Source organism: Thamnophis sirtalis, unplaced genomic scaffold (genome assembly GCF_051295495.1).
Source record: "Thamnophis sirtalis isolate CommonGarterSnake01/CBP01778 unplaced genomic scaffold, rThaSir2_p1.2 scaffold_7, whole genome shotgun sequence".
In the NCBI taxonomy this organism is placed as follows: Eukaryota; Metazoa; Chordata; class Lepidosauria; order Squamata; family Natricidae; genus Thamnophis; species Thamnophis sirtalis.
Genome location: NW_028261387.1, coordinates 26951285 through 26973866, shown reverse-complemented (window position 1 = coordinate 26973866; position 22582 = coordinate 26951285). Strand labels below are relative to the sequence as shown.

Below are 22582 nucleotides of genomic sequence, written 5' to 3'. Positions count from 1 at the left end.
AAAAAATATGTCCTAATAGCATTTACAGATTGAAAAAGATAGGTTAAAGGTTAAAGGTTTATTGCATTTATATGCCGCCCTATTCCCGGAGGGACTCAGGGCAGCTAACAAACCCGGGGGGGGGGTAAGTACACACAAGGTAACACAACAAACAAAATACAGAGAAAAGTTTAAAAACCATCAACAGTCACATAATTCGAGCAGGGAAGGGAACTCGTCAACCCCAGGCCTGCCGGAACAGCCAGGTTTTAACAGCTTTACGGAAAGCCTGAAGGGAGGTGAGGGTCCGAATCTCCATGGGGAGTTCGTTCCAGAGGGCCGAAGCAGCCACAGAGAAGGCCCTCCTCCATGTGGTCGCCAATCGACATTGGCCTGTAGATGGAATCCGGAGGAGGCCTAATCTGTGGGATCTAATGGGTCTTTGGGAGGTAATTGGCAGCGGGCGGTCTCTCAAGTACCCAGGTCCAATACCATGAAGGGCTTAATAAGTGATGACTAGACCTTGAAGCGTATCTGGAGACCAATAGGCAGCCAGTGCAGCTCGCAGAGGATAGGTGTAACGTGGGTGTACCGAGGTGCACCCACAATCGCTCGCGTGGCTGCATTCTGGACAAGCTGAAGTCTCCCAATGCTCTTCAAGGGCTGCCCCATGTAGAGCGCATTGCAGTAGTCCAGTCTTGAGGTCACAAGGGCATGAGTGACTGTTGCGAGTGCCTCCCGGTTCAGGTAGGGACACAATTTTGTGCACCAGGCGAACCTGGGCAAATGCCCCCCTGGTCACAGCCGACAGATGATGTTCTAAAGTCAGCTGTGGATCCAGGAGGACTCCCAAATTGCGAACCCTGTCTGAGGGGCATAGAATTTCACCTCCCAGCCTGAGAGATGGAATACCTAGCCAATTATTGGGAGGGAAACACACAAGCCACTCGGTCTTGTCAGGATTGAGTGCAAGCTTTGTTGTTTTGAAGCACACAAAAAAAATGTTCCCAGAAGTAGAAATAACTTCTGCAATATTCATATTTTCTGTATACATTGTATAACATTTCAGTTTATTAGAATATAATGTCACAGCATGATGCATTGTACCCAAGTCCCACTTTTTGACTGAAACTATAACATATATTGTGATCTTTTTCTGTTGATTCAACCTGTTTTAAAGCACTTAAGCTTTACAATTCGTTGAGATATTGTTGAATTACAAAATGGCTGAAAAACACCTAATTTCAATAAAGGAAGATTCTCATTAATTAATAAACACTGTGCAAATAAATAATTGAATCAGAGAGAAAAATCATGGAGACACTACTCAATTTATAGTCCAGATTTTGGCACTTTTGTGAGAATAGCCTTAGCTATTTATTGTTACTTATTAGAATTATCTCACATACCTCTGAGAGTCTAAGAGCACAATGTAACAGATGTAGTATTTTCCCACCTGATCATCAAAATTAGTTCATGTCTTGTTCATTATTTTCCAATAATTAATCTAGGTGTTTTAAGATTTAAGGGTTGTTGCTGTTGCAGAATGTTTTATTTGTAAATTTCTTCTTTATTTGCAGATATGTTTGTCTACAGTGCCACATTCTATACCTACAATGCAGTATGATGAAGTAGATCACAAGTTTAAATGGTATAAATCTTTCTGAGGGTTTGAATTTAGCATGTTTTAACAAAGGCTTACTGTGTAGCAAAGAGGTAACACACAATGGCAAAACCTGCAGGCTAGGCTTTACTTAGAAATATAATTTTCTTTCCTCTCAACCCAAAGTATTAAGAAAAAAAAATTCTGCTTATTTTCTGTAAGGGTTGTATCTTAGTAGCCATTGTCCAGAGCAAAGGTATCTCAGGCACAAAGTATTTTTAGGTAAATTGGAAGAACATTGGTTTAACAATTTTATTCCTGGCAACAGTATACAAAGAGGCTTGGAAGCATCTGCTACAGCAATATCTCCTTTGTTTTGTATTTTTTCGGTTCATTAAAACAGATGTTAATTGTGGCTGGTAGTGGAGAATCTTTCCTTTAAAGTCACTTATCAGCAGTTTGGTTTTGCATGGCTGCTTAGCTGATGGGGAGCTGTCCATTTATTTAAAAAACAAGGCCTCAGTTATCATATTGTTTAGTGTAGGATGGAGAAATGAAGCATTGAGATGTGAGCAAGAGTAAAGGCGCTACGAAAATCTTTCCCCCCCTTTTTTTGTACTGTTTGTAGATCAGTTCAGTAGAAAAAATGTTATTGCTTTGCTATTTGTTAAATATTGCACAGTTTTTAAATATTTATAATTTTATACAAAGGCAGATTTCATTAATTTTCAATTTTATTTGTATCTGTATGCAAGACTTGTTCCAAACATCCTAACTGGAGGAAAAGTACTTTTATTTTCTCTTTAGGATACTCTTGGAATATAAAAGGCAGATGAGGTAGATCCCATCTAAAATATAAGTAGAATCAAACATAAACAATATAAATTCTTATTCTATTCAATATGTTATTACTATGCACAATTCAAAATATATTAAGTAAAACGAACACTAGTTGTCATATCCAACATATAACGTGTCCAAATAAAAAAATAAAGTTTATGCAACATTAATCAGTCTAAAATTGAAAGTGCTCGAACTGAACTTGATATGTGTTTCATACAAAATCCTTCTTAGTTTCCAGTCTGAAAACTGTTATTTATGTTCATGAAAATAGACACTCTGAGAACCTACTGGATTATACAAATGAAGCAAACAAAAGTGTGTCTTTTTGCCCCATCTGGCTTATTTTTTTTTGCTTTTCCTGCGCAAACCACATGGAATAGAGAATGTGCTACCCACAGATACCTACATTTATACACATCTGGTCTCAGTTGATACCTGGAGTTTAATAATAAGAACAACATCAATAATAGCTGGCTGAGAATGAAGAACTGAAAGCCTGCTTTTGGATTTCACATAGAGCCCAAACCTAATTAGAAAGTAAAGATTGTGGGAAGCTGGAAGTGAGTCTGTTAATCAGAAGGAATTAACCTAAAACTTAAAGGAAGGAAGGGATAAACCATGAGGTTTCGACAAGACAGTGTATCCGTACATTCAAATAGAAAAATAATCCAGAAGATTCTAGAAATGTCCTGATGAAGAGAGAAAGGGAAGTTGGAAGGTATTTTTTAGTTAACGAGGTGAAAGGAGGGAGAAAACAGGAAAATGGGGACTCAAGAAATCTACCAAGAGCAATGGGGGATTTAGGGGTATATGTAAAGTAATTGAAATACAAAAGAGGAAGTAAAAGGTAAAATCGGTTAGATTTTCAGTGTTAGTGACAGAAAATGAGGTGATGTTAAAAAGTAAAAAAAAAAGTGATGAGGCTGTTATGTGCTTAGAATGTGCGGTGTGAGAAAAAAGATGAGATGTGGTAAATTTGAATGAAACAAATTCTGTGACTTGGTGACTTAAAACTCAGGATGTAGATCGGTCATGTATTCCAATGCTGAACAAGTTTAATACACTCCCCAATTGTCCGATCTGTGAAACGTATATTTCGTTATGAACGGAATCCATCATGGCACACATTTTGTGCGAATAGTCATTGTCCATGGCATGTATTCTAGATGTTTCAAGATGTGCATGAACTCAAACAAAGTTGAAGATCTCACTCTATAATGTGTGAAATATAACACACGCTATCCCATAATATGTGGTAAAGTTCTGGAGAGAAGGGAAATTTGTACTGTTAACTTTCATGCACATTGAGATGCAAAAAAAGATCTGAAACCAAAAAGCAAAAATATGATGGGTAAAGGAATTTCTTATCATTTGTTTTTGTGGTTCATAAATTGAAAACACGGGCCATATTGAAGGAAACCCCTACCCATTCTCTTTTGGAGATATTGAAATGTTTATTAAAACAGGATTTTAAACCTAAAAATATGAAATATGAAGATATGTAACTAACAAATAAATTCCCCTTAGAATTTATACATACACTGATGTGTAGTAGCTCAGAGTGTAAACTCCACCTTTCACCTCCCCAATGTTAGTTAATGTTAAGATTTTCGTCCTGTAGTTCTGCTCTTTTCTCTTCTGGTTCTAAGCGGTGAGACATGTATATGATTTTTATATCCAGTGTGGTTTGGTCATATAATCCTGTTCCAACATGGTATCTTTGTTTTATTTTTGGCAACCAATTATTTTTTAAAACATGACTTGTTATTGCCGTATGGTTCTTTGTTTTAACCACAATGCTTGGCCTCATTTTGTCTATAGCCAAATGTGGAGTTTTTGGTTTGGCTTGTTCAACAGTCGTTAGACAAGTCTTGGTTTAGCATTATGTATAAAAATAGGTGTGATCTTTGCACTTGGAGAGCAGCAAGAAATTTTCCTCTGTTGCATGGGAGCTACACAAAAAATTCCAGAGGATATCTGGGAAGCTGTTTTTTGGTGACAATGTGAATCAATTAGTGGGACAGTGCATCCCTGTTCTGTTTCTTTTTAGCTCACTTGTTTCTATTTGAATAGAATAGAATAACAAGGTTGGAAGGAACCTTGGAGATCTTCTAGTCCAACCCCCCTGCTTAGGCAGGAAACTCTACATCACTTCAGACAAATGGTTATCCAACATCTTCATTAAAAGTGTTTGAGTGTCTTCCAATATTGGAGCATTCACAACTTCTGGAGGCAAGTTGTTCCACTGATTAATTGTTTTAACTGTCAGGAAATTTCTCCTTAGTTCTAAGTTGTTTCTCTCCTTGATTAGTTTCCACCATTGCTTCTTGTCCTACCTTCAGGTGCTTTGGAGAATACCTTGATTCCCTCTTCTTTGTGGCATCCCTTGAGATATTGGAACACTGCTATCATGTCTCCCCTTGTCCTTCTTTTCATTAAAGTAGACATACCTAATACAATATGTTTTGCCCCCAGTCTCCTAATGCAGTCCCCATAATGAAGATATTGGAAAGATTGCTATAACATCATAGAATTGCTGCCCCATAGCAGAGAAAGAACAGCTCTCTCGAGGCTATCCTCAACCTTTTGACTGTCACATTTATAAATACCATAATCCTATGTAACATTCTGAAGCGGAAATTTAGGATACAGTTCTCAATAAATGAGCCAAATTTAAGTATTAATAACCACAAGGATATCTTTGATAGTGTGGCATTTCTACATACTTTATCTGTGTAACGTTCATGTGATTAAATTAATGTTGGTTAATATTCATGTTACTGACTGGTTAATCAATAAAAGTCCCAAAAGTCAACTTTTAGGATTTGAGGGATATAAGATTTTATTGCTAGTGGTGGGCAAAAAAGGAACAAGAGCCCAAATAAGGGCTATTAAGGGGAAATGGTGAACATATACAGAGTAAACTGCATGTAAAATAAATAAAATGCAGGGTTCAGGTCAAATAATATGTTCAAGGAGAACCATGGAAGAGCCTAGTAAGCCTGGTTTTATTGTTTCATTAGAACCAGATAAAATCTAAAATCAACTTTGGCTGACACTAATGGTTAGAAGTAGATTTCTCTGTCACTGAAAGTTTGTGTAGGAACGAATACATATAATACAGTGATGGGTTCCTACCGGTTCGCACTGGTTCGGCCAAACCAGTAGTGGTTTGGCACCCTGGTTTGCTGAAACCAGCAGCGACCCAGGTCTGCCATGCCCCCAAACTGGTTCTCCTGGCAGCACCGTAGGCACTGTCATCTTGTTTTTCACTTCTGCGCATGCACGAAACAATTTTTTTTTGCACTGTGCAGGTGTGTGAAGTGTGCACAAGCAAACCAGCAGTAGTGCCTGCCAGAACCCAACCCTGATATAATACATATGTTTCCTCTCACTGACCTGTATTCCAGTTTGTGTGTCTTTGGGCTTATTTATGCAATAAATAGGTGCACACTTTAAAAGTAAAATTTAGAACACCTGAAACCTTTAAATTGTCTTTCCGCTTGTTGTTTTTGTTATGCAAATATCTTAAGCAATTTCAGTGAATAAGACTAGGAAAAGGGAGGAAAAATATTCTATGGATAAAATCATTTCTATAAATAAAATGAATTTCAGAATATCCTAGAGTACATAATTGGATATTTGCAAATCTTATCTGCTGTATAAGAAAACACAAAAACTGATCTTCTGATTAGAAAAATCAGAAGATTTTTTTAAAGTTGTTTTAGTGTAGCACAGTCGTGTAATCTTTCCTCTAATTTTTTGGGTTTTGGTTATTGGTGAAATTGGTTTCATTCAAGTATACAGGTAATTCTCAATTTACAGCAGTTCATTTTATGCCTTTTCAAAGTTACAATGGCACTGAAAAAGGGAGTTTGCATGTATAACATGTGTCTATGCACCAGAGGTGGGTTCCTACCAGTTCGCACCTATTCGGTAGAACCGGTTCGTCAAATCTACTGAACCAGTTAGAAGAGGTTCCACCAGTGGACCTGGAAAGCACACCTACAGAAGAGGTTCCAAAAAATTTTTAAACCCACCACTGGTCCTTGGATATGATTATTCTACACTATCATGCTCATATTTATAAAACTCAGTGCCTCTGTGAAGGGTAAGGATGACTACTGCATTTGTGGTGCAATCAGAACATTGCGTGGGTTGAAGTTGTTTTAACGCAAACCAAAGATGCCTTTTAAAAAACAAGTTTACATCATATTCTTATGCATGCCAGTGCTGTGTGTGAGATAATTTAAGGTGGTTCTGACAAGTGTCGTTGGCATCTTCATATCCGGTCACATGGGTGGCAAGCCACTCCCACAAAGGAGGCCATACCCACAGTAGGTTCGAACAATTTTTGAAACCCACCACTGCTATGCACATATAAAGGACAAGGTCTCATGAAGTATCCACCATTTTAGCAGCTCCCTTCTTGTTAATATCATTGGGTCCTCGGGAACAATGTTTAAGCTCTGAATGGCCCCCTGAAAAAGGATGAATGATTCTAAGAAATTCACTGTAACTTAATGAAAACATGTGTATTCTAGCATGTTATATTGGATGAATACAAACAGCTGCACCCTGGAGGGAAAAAAACCCTCTTATTTAAACCCATTTGCTTCTCAAGATTAATTTATAATGGAAAGTGTCTTAATTTATTATTTACTGCCAATTTTCTTACTGTGTTGCGTTCTATAAAACAATGTTTATGCTGCACATGGAATATGTGAAATGTGGTATGTGAAAGTTCTTCAACATTCTTATAGAACCATAAAAATGATAGATGTTAGAAATCCAATAGGTCAATATGTTCTTCTCTTGAAGTTGCTCCCTACAGTATGTTTTTGTCCAGATTTACCTTTTTTATCATTTCCCTTGTGAGATTCTTTTGCAGGACATTCTATCGTGTTGCAGGAACAATTTTCTTAATCTCCTGAATGATTTTTTTCTTTCTTAATTTAATAACTTGGTTCTTAGCTTTATCATCTTGTATTACTCTTCCTGATGTTTATACTATTAAATATTTAGAGCCATCTTTGATGTTGTTGCATAATCAAGCTGTAAATGTTTAGCTCTTTGAAGTGTTAATCATTTAATCCATTTCTCTAGTCCCCTAATTAGTTTGGTGGTTGTTCTTTGATATTTTGTGTAGTGGGCTACAACAGTGAGCATTTTACTGAAGGATTTGGAATTTTCAACAGGCATTTCTGGGTGGTTGATTAGAGATAATTCACTTAGTGCAGGGGAAGAAAGGGAAGTGTGAAAGTTCATGAAGAAGAGAGGCATTTTTAGACACTTGATGAATCTTGTTAGATTTTCTCATAATGTACAAGTGTTTGGCGTACCTTGGCTTTTGTTTAATACAGATAAAATTTTATAGGACTTCTTTGTTGGTGGTGGTGGTGGTGGTGGTGGTTTTGTGTATGTGTGCGTTATTCTCAATTGGTTTCTCAGATATTCCACTGCTGTCTTTAAATGAAACTTATTTCGTGATAAATGTTTTTAAAATTTGGGAAATCCTTCATATTCTTACCACTGTTACATATAAAATAAAAAGAAAATGCCAACAAGTAATAGCAATAGCACTTACACTTATTTAGCGCTTCACGATGATTTACAGCACTCTCTAAACAGCTTATATAGTCAGCATATTTCCTCCATATAGTCTAAAAAAAATAGAGTACTGCAATTTCACTTGAACATCTTGACTTGAAACCATATATGATCCTGAAAAAACAAAACCTTTTAAGTTGTGTTGGTTTGAATTGTGTTTTGCACTATGAGTGATTCCTTTTTTGAATTAAACCTCATACTGTATATCTTCTTGGTTGGTACTCTCAGTTCCCAACCTACAACACATTGCCTAAAATGTTTATTCAGCAATAAATTATACTAATTTCATTGAGATTTATATCTAGGATTGCAAATTTTAGCTTGGGTTAACAGATTATTTTACAGTCAAAAGTAACAATGTTTGATTTAGCAAAATATTCAAACCTGGAATACTGTGCTGCATATACTCACCAGCACTTTGGTTAGGCTCCATAGAGAATCCTTAGAGTGGGTGCTGCTAAGTTATTAATTGTTCATATGTTTGGGCTGTGAGGCATATTAGGGACAAAACTCTGTGGTTTAGTCATTTTGCCTCTTAACTCCTTTAATTCTTTTTTTCTGTCATTAGCAAAACAAATTGGTGTTTCCCATGTTAATAGTAGCATGAGCTCAGCCACAGTTGCACCTAGTAAGTCCATTGATGGGGCGGGCCAATCTTTCCTTTTGGATCCATAATAACTTTGCACTGCAATTTATTTGTCATATCATATTGATATTATATTTATTTAATGGGTTTCTATATCCTTTAGATATATTTGATCTCAAAGAGGTTTCACAATAAAGTGATTAAAATGCAATTATGAAACTTATGCATTAAAAATAGAGAGGACAAAACCAAAATGGGATTATCCATTCTTCTGGCAAGGCTTTAAAGGTGAGGAATTTTAACTACCCTCTAAATCAGGGTGTCAAACCTGCGGTGTCATGTTGCTGTCACGTGACTTTTCTGACATTTTTCCCCATTCAAAGAGCTAGGGTAGCCGTGACCTGCATGTGACGCATTCAGCCTGTGGGTCACCAGTTTGACACTCCTGTCTAAATCATATAATAGTGACCAGACCGCAGGTGAGTGGGTGATCCTGGGTTCAGGCATCACTCCTGATAAGGATTATTTGCGAGTAAATACAGAATGAGGATCTGTGGTTCTTCGCATAAACCTCAGAGTTCTTCTTGGGTTCTGTTCATCCAGGTCTATAAAACAGGGCAGTCATTGTGTGAAGATGTAGATCTTTACGTTTTTAAGTATTATTTTTTTACACACCAGCAAAGCAATGTTTTAGAAGTATTGCTAACTCATGGGTAAGTGTTCCACTCAGAAAGAAGAACACAAAGCCATTCTCAAATTTTTAATTTTTAAGATGCCAGGACCTCCTTGCCTCCCCACCAACAATGAACGAATAGAGCTATCTGGAGCAAGTATGAAAGAGTTTGAGAAAGGGAAATATGTGGCTTTGTTTTCTTACTCTTTTCTTTGTGATGCTACCTTAGTTTCACTTAACTTCTGTCCTGCTTCCTCAGCCATAAAGCTAGTCTGCATTGGGTTTGTATTTCCAAAGGGCTTTTCCCAAGGTTTTCTTCATTGTTGTTTGTAAAGTGCTTTGGGAAACGTGTCAAAAGACATGCAAGGAATAATTATGGTTAATAATCCATTATTTAAAATATTTAGGGCCATTGAGAAAAATAATGGCACGTATGTAGTGAAGTGGTTAATGCGATTGCATCTCTTACAGGTTTCACCAGATACACTCGCTGTACAATGGATAATTGTTAGCTCTTGTTGTGCAGATGCTGCTGCAGATGGAGCCCTATACCTGCATGCATAGCAAATGAATTAGACTGGCAATCCCCTTTATAAAGCATAAATATGTAATTTGTTCAGCTGTTGTAATTAAATATGTATGTGTGAAACAGCCACCATTCAGGTCATTAATGATGCGCTATGCCAAATTAGAGCTTACAGACAGTAATGTACATTGTTGTGCAGTGGGGGAATTGCAAATAACATAGCTAAGCCTTTTCCTAGTAAAATGATGGATTCAGTGGCATTAAAGGGAATATTTATATTTCTGGCATTTTGATTACTTCAGACTATATTGACATTAATGTACAACAAAAGAAAGCACAATTGGATGCTGTTAGTTTTATTTGATTATTGTTTGAACATTTTAAAATGCCCTTTAGGTGCACATGTTGCAGGATTTTATGGAGTATAGCATTTTGTATCCATTCAGTACATATGCTGATTCAGTAATTAAGACACATAAAAGCCCCAATCCATACAGTCTTGTGGGTGTCGGCATTGATAAGCACACAAGGTATTCCTGCCTATACAAAGACTTGCCCAAGCCCAACAATAAGAAACAAAATTTTAGGTACCCATTTTTCTTGCATCATGTTATACTTGACAATAGGGAAATTACTACTGTTTAAAACTCTGTGTGCACTTTGCACACACGTTTCAGGCTCTTCATTGACAGACTAGTGGAATTAGTTCAAAAATTACCATTGCTAAATAACTTTCCATTTCCCTACTAATCTACAGGATTTGTTAATTATTTCTCATTAAGGTATTTATGGCAATTCAAAATTCTTTCCATGTATGTCACCTGCAGTGACTTCCATAGGTAATAGAAAGAGTCCAATAATCCATTGGTTTTCAGCAGATGGTCAAGACCAGAATATGATTTTTATAATACCTCGGCTTTAAAGAAAGTTTTTTTTATTCCTTCATCTCCTATAGGGATGGAATATCCAGGTACAGTTTCAGAACTATATTTTGATCATGACATGGAAGAATTAAATCTGATCAGGTACTGATCAGATCTTTTGTAAGAATAAAGCAGCAATATTAAGGAACAAAATTCAGAATTTATAATATTGCAAAATATAACTATTTTACATGGAATTAGGCTTAACTTTAGAGTACAATCTTTAGTACTGTAGTCCACTGAAGAAAATATTGCTAATTTTAAAATTGCTGAGATTCTCTTTTCATTTGAATGACCTATGACTTAAATTATGATGCATACTGTCATAATTTGCTTTATATATATATAAAATGCCTATAGATAGATAGATAGATAGATAGATAGATAGATAGATAGATAGATAGATAGATAGATAGATAGATAGGGAGGGAGAGAGAGAGAGAGAGAGAGGAGAGAGAGAGGAGAGAGAGAGAGAGAGAGAGAGAGAGAGATAGTGTCACAACCCCGGTATGCCCAAATATGGGAGGAAGCTTACTGCTTCCTTTCTCTGTGTATCGGCTCATCACAAGAGACCATCCAGACAGAAACCCAATATTTTTACTGTTGCCTTTGTTACATTTGTGTTGTATTTGTGCTGATAAATAAATAAAGGGAGACTAGTATGTATTATTGTACTAGTCTCCCTCTATTTATTTATCAACACAAATAGAACACATACACACATACACACACACACATATGCATTACTATTTTCTATTAATGTTTCAAATATAGATCTAATACACAATAAAAAAGGCAGATTTTTATTTGCCCATGTTGACAAATAACTAGGCTATTTTCTCACTGTGTGTACTTGGTCTGTTACATATGTTTTGTTTTGATTACTAGTAGTGAGTATACAAGCACTAATCATGTTGACCTTTCTGACAAAAGAGTAACAGAAGGAAGAAATTAATTGTATATTGTTCTTAGTGAAACAGGACATTATTATTATTATTGTTGTTGTTATTATTACTATTATTATACAATTGTATCACAGCGGCCAGTTGTTTCGCTGGATTTGGCATTGGTTACTAGTCGGGCCCCACCCAGAGGCCTAGGACGTCGTAACGTATTTTCGTAATATGCGTGCAGATCCAAGCAGTGCGGCTTTTTGCATTTGACTGATGGTGATTTTGTCAATTTTTAACTGTTTTAAATGTAATTCCAGTGCTTGGAATAGCACCCAGTGTGCCAATTACCACTGGAATTACCACTGCTGGTTTGTGCCATAGTCGTTTCATCAGCTTCTTTGCAAAGTCTGCATTTGGCATCATCAGAGGATTTTTCGATTTTGGCCTTAATGGCATTTGTGCGGATAGCTTGTTCTTGCGCATCCAGGATTAGTGACTCTGTTTCTTTCTTTAATGTACCTGTTGTTAACCATAACCAAGTTTTTTCACTGTCCACTTTATCTTTTATTTTTTCCAGAAATTGGCCATGCAGTGCTTTGTTCTGCCAACTCTCCATTCTTGATTTTATCACATGTTTTCTGTATTCTTGTTTTGTCTGTTGGGCCTTCAGTAGTTTTTTGTTCTTTACTTCAATTAATAGATGTTCTTGACTTTCTTTTAAATAATCAGCCAGTGCATGTTTTTCTTCTTCAACTGTTTGCTTCACTTGTAATAATCCTCTGCCACCTGATTTTCAAAGCAGGTATAGTCTGTCAGTATCACCACGTGGATGTAAACTATAGTGCATTGTCATTAGTTTCCTGGTTTTTCGGTCCAAAATGTCCAAATCATCATCATCATCATCATCATCATCATCATCATCATCATCATCATCATTTTAATCTTTGGTGAGATTCACAGCCTTTGGGGCTGGTTGGTAGCTCAACAGCTCGAGTCCTAACCAAGGACCTAGGTGGCACAGTGGTTAGAGTGCAGTACTGCAGCCACTTCAGCTGACTGTTAGCTGCAGTTCGGCGGTTCATATCTCACCGGCTCAAGGTTGACTCAGCCTTCCATCCTTCCGAGGTGGGTAAAATGAGGACCCAGACTGTGGGGGCAATATGCTGACTCTGTAAACCGCTTAGAGAGGGCTGAAAGCCCTATGAAGCGGTATATAAGTCTAACTGCTATTGCTAACTGCTATTGTTAAGGTAACGTCGGAGGATATAAGCTGTTCCAAGTAGGGTGGTTTTTTGTAGAATCAGAATGTTCAAGTCTGATAAATTTAAAATTTCCAAATAGCGAAATAGCCCTTTAGGTATTGCTCCAAGGGCTCCAATTACAATCAGAACAACAAACAATTTCTTTTTCCACAGTTGCTCAACTTCAATTTGCAAGTCCTGGTATGTTGTGATTTTTTTCTTGCTGTTTATCTTCAATTCGTGCATCTCCAGGTATTGCAATGTCAATGAACCATACTTTTTTCATTTCAATTATTGTTATGTCAGATGTGTTGTGGGCCAAATGCCTGTCAGTCTGAATTCTGAAGTCCCACAAGATCTTGACTTTCTCATTCTCTAAAATCTTCTGAACCTGATGGTCCCAGTGGTTTTTGCTGTACTCAAATCCAAACTTTTGGCACAATTTCCAGTGAATGATCTTAGCAACGCGGTCATGGCATTGTAGGTAGTCAGTTTGTTAAATTTTGCTGCACCCACTGACCAAATGGTCGACTGTCTTCGTCTTTCTCATTACAGAGGCGACATTTGCTGTTGGTGGTAACACGTTGAATTTTTGCCTTCATGCAGTTTGTGGCTAAGACTTGTTTTTAAGCTGCCAAAATAAAGCCTTCTGTTCTTTTTTCAGTGCTCCTGATCTTAACCGGTTCCAAGTTAGCTTTTGATCAGCTTTGCCTTCAATACTTTTCAAGTATTGGCTATGCATAGCTTTGTTTTTCCAATTTTCAGCTTGCTTCTCAATTACTTCTTTCTTATATTCAGCTTTTGTCTCAGTTCTCTTTAAAAGGCCTCCTTAATTTATTTCCTTAATCATTGCTTCTTCACTTTTCTGGATGTAATCATTCAAGCTGTACTTTTCTTCTTCCACAGTCTGTTTTACTTGTAGGAGTCCTCGACTACCCTCTGCTCTTGGTAGATATAATCGGTCAACATCACTTTTAGGGTGCAAAGCATGTGTCCTTGTTTTTCTGTCCAAATTGTCCAACTCCATCTGGACAATTCCTGCAGAATATCAAATCACAGGTATAGCCCAGGTATTTATGGCTTTTATGATGTTTCCTCCACTCAATTTGGACTTTAATATCTTGCAAATTTGTCAAATGTACATGGCTGAAATTAATTCCTTGACTTTATTATGCATTAAGTCAGAGGCCACTAAAATCCCCAAGTACTTGTAGCCTTCTTCTGGTTTTACTGTCTTTATCATTTCTTCATTCTCAAGTTCTATTCCATCATCTTCTATGAACTTGCCTGCTTTGATTGCCGTTGTTGCACATTTGTCAATTCCAAACTGCATACCAATGTCTTGGCTAAATTCTTTTGTGCTTTCAATTAATAAATTCAGTTCAGCTTTTGTTTTACCAAACAGCTTCAAATCATGTACACCAAGTGCGAAATTTTCAGTCCTTTCTTTGCAAGTTCGTATCCATAGTTCATCTTCTTCAAAATGATTGTCAGTGGTAGCATTGAGAGTATAAAAAGTAGGGATGAAAGGGAATTGCCTGGAAAATGCCTTGTTTAATTTCAACTTTACCTAGTACTTCTTCATTAGCTATAAGCTTTGTTTTCCAGAGGTTCATTGAAGTTTCCATGAATTTTTGTATGTTGCTATTGATGCCAAAGATTTTCAGGCATTTCTTGATCCAGCTATGGGGAACTGAATCAAACGCTTTCTTATAGTCTATCCAAGCCATGAACAGGTTGGTTCATCTTTTCTTTGAATTCTTTAGGATTAGTTTGTCAAGCAGCAATTGGTCCTTTGTTTCTCTTGAATTTTTGCAGCATCCTTTCTGTTCTACAGGAAGCAAGTTACTTCTTTCCAAGTATCCATAAATTTTGTTTGCAATCATACCAGTAAGCAGCTTGTATTTTGTTGGCAAACAGGTGATTGGCCTATAGTTTCCAGGATCCTTTCCTTTTTCTTTATCTTTTAGGATCAAAAATGTCCTTCCAGTTGTCATCCATTCATCATTTTCATGTGTTTTAAAGATCTGGTTCATTTGGGCTGCCAATCTTTTGTGCACACTTGTAAGTGCCTTTAACCAGAAGCCATGTAACTCATGTGGTCCAGGTGCACTCCAGTTCTTTTCTTGACTGTCTTTGCACCAATTTCTTTTGTTATTTTCACATCTTCCATTTTATGAACTTTAATAGAATCCTCAATCTGTTTGATCCATTTTGCATTTCTGTTGTGCTTCTTGTTGTTTTCCCACAAATTCTTCCAGAATTTCAGAGCTTTCTCTTTATTAGGCTTTTCATTTGTTGTTACCCCCTCTCCACTTTCTAAGCTCTTATAAAACTGGTGCTGATTTGCTCTGAACTGTGAGTTTTCCTTGAATTGAGTTACTCGGTTTTCATTTAAATTCCTTCAATTTCATTCAATTACTATCGCAATCTCTTTATTCTCCAAATCGTATCTTGCTTCCAGGTTGCTTTTGACCTGCTTGTTCTTTAGCTGACCTTGGTTCTTCAAGTTGCTCAAGTCTCCACGAAATGTTTTGATCTTCAATTCCAACTGAATTTTCCATTTAGGCTTCCTCTTCTTGCCTCTTTGGTTCTTTTGTATTTTCAAACCCAATTCTTTGGTCGTTATGAAGGCTGCTGCATACATCAGCTGGTTTGTTTCAGCTACTGTAGTGGTTTGAATGGTTTGCACAGCCTCGTTGACCTTTTTTTGTACCTTTCTCAATTTTTTCCGGTTCACTTGGTTCAGCTTTGGCAAACGTGTTCTTTCAGCATCTTCCATTTGATGCTTTATTTTCTCAGCTAATTGACCAATATCTGTTGGTGTTCGTTCTTCAGTGCTTCCTTGTTCTTTATCTTCATCCATTTCAGCATCCTCTTCTTCCCTTTCTTCCTCAGTTTGCTTTTGAGTCTGCAAATCATTCTTGATGTTACTCTTCTTTGTTGGTATATTCAGACCATTAGTTGCTTTCTCTTCGATTCCTATTAATTCTGCTGTAGTGAAAAATTTATGGCTTAGAATTACACGTCGTTGGTCCATTAGCCTTTGTTCACAGTCTGTGTGGTTCACCTTCCAAATCTGATACATTCATTTTTGAAATCCACGTTTTGCTGGCTCAGACTGATAGTAAGCTTTCATAATAGACATGTTTTCTTCCCTAGTCCAGATTTTTCGCTTTTTCACTTTTTCTTCCAGTAGCTTGTCAACTCCATGCCCTGGTTGCCTAGCAGAGGGAGCTGAGCCCTGTAGCTCATTTTGCGCAGAATGCCCAGGAGCCATAGCATCCAATGGAACCTTTGTTAATCTGGGCGACGGTTCAGGCGGCATAAATTTCATTTTTTTTCATATTCACCATATTTGTATCTGTTGTGGAGCAAATTTTGTTTGGCCCTTCACCTAAGATCTGTCTGATATGGTTGTACCTGTTCAGCATATCCCTTAGGATCATTTGAGCGTGCATGCCCCTCTACCTCGACAAGGTAATCCTCGGAGGGGATTACTATTATTATTATCATCATTATCATCACCATCATCATTTATTATTATTATTATTATTATTATTATTATTATTATTATTATTATTATTATTATTATTATTATCACATGTTTCAATTTGGCTTCCTCTTGGTAATATTAGTGGTAGGATACTTAGATTTTAAGTAGACTATCATAAGTAACATCAGGGGTGGTTTGCTGCTGGCATTACTGCTGGTTAGGTGCCTCAAAAAGTTTGCTACACACATGCACATTTTTAAATCAAAATGTCTGTACATGCGCAAAGCGTTAAAAAATTGCAATGAATATTGTTGTGCGCAGAACCAAAAAACAAGATGGTGGCCCTGTAGAAAAACTGGTTTGGGGGCATGGCAGGCCTGGGTTGCTGCCAGTTCCAGCGACCCAGGCCGCCAAGTTACTATCAGCTCAGCCAAACTGAGCCGAACCAGTAGGAACCCACCTCTTGAGTGACATCACATACATGTGTTTTTTGTGGAAAAATTGGACCTGCCAAGTAGCGACATTAAGAACTATTTCATAAAAGCCAAGTAGAAAATGAGATTAAATACCAGAGTATTTCTGTACTACTGAATTTGACTCTGCAGCTAGGCAAATTAAGAGTTAAGAAGTTGACTTGGTATTTTCTTTTCTGGAGAGTGCCACAGAGTCTCACCCACTGTATTGTCATTTTTTACAACTAAATGAACCCCCTCAGAAGAGTCATCAATCAATTCCCAATGAGCTGTCAGTGCCTTCAATACCCAGTTTTATAATTCCATCTCAGGCCAAACGATGGGTAAACTTTTGCAGATGGAGGTCCTGTTTGTGGAAAAACTGCCTGTATTTTGGTTGACTCTAGATTCACCTAAAAAGCCTGATCCCCCTCGCCAAGCCAGACCCAACGCCTCCTAACCCCGAATATTGCCTGCCTTTCCATCTCAGCCACCCCGTCTGGGAGATGATGGAGGGGGTGGGAGAGAGTGAGAGAGCTTCGCCTGCGGGGTGCTGCACTTAGCACTCAGGAATCTTCCCAACTTGAAGTGCAGAAGAAGAAGAAGGACCCGCTGTTTCCCCAGCTCTTCCTGCAGCTCCCCCCTGCCCTCCACAGCCAGTGTCGCTCCTCTGGCCTCTAAAGGCTCTGGAGCTGCTCCCGCCACCACTACAGTGGTGAGTGCCAAGCTTCATGTTTCTTTTGAAAACAGTGTGTGACCCTCTCCATCTCTGCTTCTCCTCTCCACCTTTACGTGAGCAAGTAAGATGGAGGCAGCCGGCTTGCAAGGGAGCTGCTAAGAGCCAAGGGACGTTACCTTTGGAACTTTGCAGATTCAGCCTCAACTCCCCCCCCACACACACACACCAGTTTGAGAGGACGGCATCCCACCGCTTACCCTCTTCTGAGGAACTCTTGGCCTGTCTGATCTTTATCATTTGCTTTTGGGGTGGGAAAACAGGAAAGAAGCCACCTCTCCCCCAGACAAGCCAGGGAAGACCCCGAGGAGGAGCTAAAGAGCTGGTGAATCAACCCTGCCAAAGTAAAAAAAAAAAAGGTTCCATCGATTGTGTGACATTGTCACAGCTGATTGTCAGAACCTTTTTTTGCTACCGGTTGGAGTGAACAATAGAATTTTTTGCTACCGGTTTGGGTGAAACGGTCTGAACCGGCAGCATTTCACCCCTAGATTGGATCCTCAACTTTCGGATTTGTTCAATTTAATTGAACAAATCATTGCTCAGATTATTCTATCAGTTGCAAACCAGCTTGAAGTAGGAGGTCTTAGATTTTTTTCAATGCATGTTTCATTAGACTGCCCACAAAGAGTGCCAGTAAATTGCAATTCATACAAAATGGGTCAACCCATCTGCTGCAACTCATAGCATTATTGCTATATTGCAATAGTTTGAGCGTTTGCAGTGACTTCCAGCAGGTTTCAGAAAAATGCTGGTTTTATCCTATAAAGTCTTTATAACTTCTTTCATGGTTTTCATGTTTTTTGCAGGATTGTGGTCTTCAAATAAAAGCCCCTTGTTCTGAAGACTTACAAGGAGTGGGCAGTTTCTCTCCATTCAAAATATTGGTAGGGAGTCTGGAGGCACTGTTCCTCATTTGAAGCCCTTTCTTTTTGGGACAGACTTCCCCAGATATTGGACAGGCCTCCAGCTTGATGCTGTTTAAGAAGCTTTAGAATTGGTAGAGTTACAGGGAATATTCAAGATATAATTGCTACCATTGGATTGTGTGTCAGGGTACATTTTGTTTAATTTGTTATTTTTAATTAAATTTAAATTAAACTGTAAACTGTTGGGAATTTTATTGGAAATACTGTAATATATAAAGACTGTAAAGAATAGAAAAATTATAATATGAAGCTAACAACTTGATTTTATTAACCTGATCGTGAAAATTCTGTATTGGTCTAGTTTGATACAAGTTAATTCATGTGGACATATTAAATTATTAGTGTGGAATCTATCTAAATTTTATTTAAATCATTTAATTATGAATTGAAGGGTTACATTTATTTCAAAATTTTGATTCCCTCTATTGTTATATGACAAAGCAATTGTTTTAAAAGTAGGTTAAATTAATTTAATGAATTTCAGACAGAAACAGGTTTGGGCTTTATCTTCACCCCACACCCCGTGGTAGACCACAATGAATTGTGAACATATAGAAATATTTTTTCCAGATTGGAGGTGAGTTTTCTAATAGGAAAGTTTCTGCATTTAAACTCATTCAACTTTATAATTTATAATCAACTTGAAAATAGGAAAATATATCTGTTTTGAGAGGACTGTGGTGCTAATGGGAAATTCTGTAAATGAAGAGCGTTCTATGGGATAATTGAAATCTCTTTGGTTTGCCTTTATTCATCTTGAAACTACATTTTCCCCTCTGAAGTAACACACTTTTCAATTCCATACATTGATGTTGTTTTTAAAACAAAATATATATCACACAACTGAGAGTTGTCTTAATTTTAAGGAAATTGAAATGAAAAAGGGCACAGAAAAACCTCTCTAATGATGAACCAGCTCTAAATCAATCATTTCTATAATTTCCATTATATTTATTATAATTTTCCAAATACCTACTTACTAAAAAAGAATTATATATCCTCATTTTTCCTCCGACAGAGCTAATTTTTCTATTTCTTATTACTTCTATTGCAACTACCTTTTCCTCCACTTTTGTGACTATTGACTCTAATGCATTGGGAGGGTTTTTAAAAAATTATCTACAACATTTGATTATTGATTTAATATATAGATTCTTTAGCAGCCTTCCAGTTCCAAGTGTTCCAAAGTTGTTTATAACTGAAATGAAAACTATTTAATTCAACATCCAAAAATATATTTAGAAACCAAAAGTCAAAAATGGCAATAGCAACAATAGGGGGGAGCAATCCATATACTGACTAGTGAGACAGTATAAAAATGGCAATAGCAGTATAAAAATGGCAATAGCAGTATAAAAATGGCAATAGCAGTATAAAAATGGCAATACTGACTAGTGAGACAGTCAAAAATGGCAATAGCAACAATAGGGGGGAGCAATCCATATACTGACTAGTGAGACAGCAGCCAACAATCTAACTTCTAAATTAAGATAAAATGTTAATTATCTAAATAAGAGGCTAATTGTTTGCATTGAATCTCCTGTCAAAGAAACATTATAGAAAAATGTGTATAACATATTAAAATGCAGTGGGAAAACCAGAAACTCGCTTTAAATTTTCTGGAATATTTAGCACTTGACAATAGTGTATATCCTTTACAACACCACAAATATACAACTGTATGCGAAAGACTTTTCACTTAGCAATAGCAATAGCAATAGCAGTTAGACTTATATTTCTTCATAGGGCTTTCAGTCCTCTCTAAGCGGTTTACAAAGTCAGCATATCGCCCCCACAGTCTGGGTCCTCATTTCACCCACCTTGGAAGGATGGAAGGCTGAGTCAACCTTGAGCTGGTGAGATTAGAACCACTGAACTGCAGATAACAGTCAGCTGAAGTGGCCTGCAGTACTGCACCCTAACCACTGCGCCACCTCGGCTCGTTAGCCATGTGTCTTATTGTTTGGGACTGCAGCGTTGACCAGTTCGATGGAAACACTTGAGGGAGAGTCAAATGGAGCTGGTGTCTCAGCAGAGTAGATTGAGTTTCCTTGACATGATGTTAATCTTAATCCTTCAAGGTAATCCATAGAAGATGCACACCAGGAGTACTAGCATTGTCATTATTGTAAAGTTATGATAACAGAGGCTACTTTAACTTGTAAGTCTGAAAGGATTTATTTATTAATTTTACATGCTGTTTGGGATGACTCTTTGTGCCCTCCTTTACTTTTTAATTTTTTATTCATCTAGATCAGAAATGGGGAACAACAAATGCTTTATGACTTGTGGACTTCAACTCCCAAAATTCCTGAGACAGCATGCTGTCTCAGGAATTCTGGGAGTTGGAGTCCACAAATCATAAAGGGGCCATTGTTCCACATCTCTGATCTAGATGCCCCCACTGACTGCAACTAGATATGGATTTTCCCTCTGAAATTAGCTAAGATTTGTATTGAATTGGAGACTCTTCAGAAAGTTAAGAAAAATATTCCTTCAAATTGAGACATGTATCCCAAGGGTTGTTCTTAGTCAGCTAGCACATAATTCAACATTGTGCCACGAGGATACTGTCATTTACTGTCATTACTGTCACTTTAAAATGGAAAGGTCAGACAACTCATTGTGTGAAAATGTACTGGGCCTTGTTATCCTTCTTAATTCTCTTCCTTTAAGTTGATGATGTTCGTTTGCAGAGGAATTACTTCTAACTCTGACTGTATCTTCTTCTATAAACAGAGGATCAAGCTCCAAATCCATACTGAAAATAAAAATATGGGACAGCTGTTTTAATGTGACTCATCCTACCTTCTCGAACTGACAAGACATGTAAATGAATTGGCCCTAGCTATAAACATATTAAGCACAGAAAAGCTGTGTTAGATAAATCAGCTATTAATAAAAGGGGTGGGGACACACTGGTGGCATCTGGCCAGGTCCTTTATGATAAGCCTTTGGAGGCATGGGCCAGTCCGGGTTGATAGTTTGTTGGCATTGGCTTCTTCGGTCAGTGCTGCAGTAAACACTTTTCCTTGGAAGTTGGTTTTTGTTGTGTCTGGCAGCCACACTGGGCTGCTTGAACTTTAGCCAGAGGCAAATATTTATTCATCAGAGCATGCAGTATTCAACTGGTCAGGCCTGCAAGAAAGGGGGAGAGCAGTTGGCCTCTTTGACCGTAAAGGATGTGTGTCTTTTTTTTTTTTAAATGGCATTCATGACGTAGTGAAATGGAACCCCATTTGAGTCTATTTCAGTGTCAACTGTATATCTTGTAACATAAACTTTGCAAATTTGTTTAAACATCAGGCTTAGATGTATTTTTAAAAGAGGAGCATCCTGATCTGAGCTCTGTTCCTTTAATTCCTGTTGGAAAGTTTACAGTTAATATTTTCCCTGGAACGCTGTCAAGCTTTTGACAGAGCCTGAGTGTATGCTGAACTGTGAAACTGAGAAGCAGAGCAAGTTGTGAGAAATCTGTTTCTACTCAAATCTGTAAGGTTTATAAAAACTTCAGAGAGGCAGAAAGAGGGGGAGAAAAAAATTGAGACTGGCTCTCATTTTGCTTCTCATGGAGCGCAGCAAGTCCGCCATTTTAAGAATTCAGCAAAGGGCGAAGCTTTCAGACTCCTTACATGGCGGCTGTATTTACTTCAGTATCGGCCAATCGTACAGTCTGTGCCAAATCATGTGACATGCCACGAATGCACTTACAGTCATTTCCTTGTTTCTAAAACTTTGTTACCTCGATAGATTACTTTACCTTGTTTTTCATGCCAAATGTTCTTTGCCGAACGTGTCTTGCAAGCTGGCATTTGTCCACAAAGTTATTTTAGTAGGTTAAAAAAAAATCTTCAAGCACTTGAGCTGTGTGCATTCTTTATGGAAAATGGATTTCCCCTCCTGGCCTCAATCCAAAAGCACAGAACACTCGCTGGGCGAGAAGAGAGCTTCTCTGCAGAGGAACTGGTGGACTGACACACTCTAAATTTTTGGCACTTGACCAGATGAGTGAGATAGATGCCAGAATTCAACAAAATAACACATTATTGTGTAATAGGAACAGGACTCAAAATGAGCAAAGGCACACAAGAA

At 37.6% G+C, this 22582-nt stretch overlaps 1 protein-coding gene across 2 annotated transcripts in view; it reads left to right on the top strand.

The window, feature by feature from the left end:
• NFIA (nuclear factor I A) overlaps window positions 1-22582 on the top strand; it is a 331843-nt gene that overhangs the window by 104168 nt on the left and 205093 nt on the right. The window lies entirely within an intron of this gene.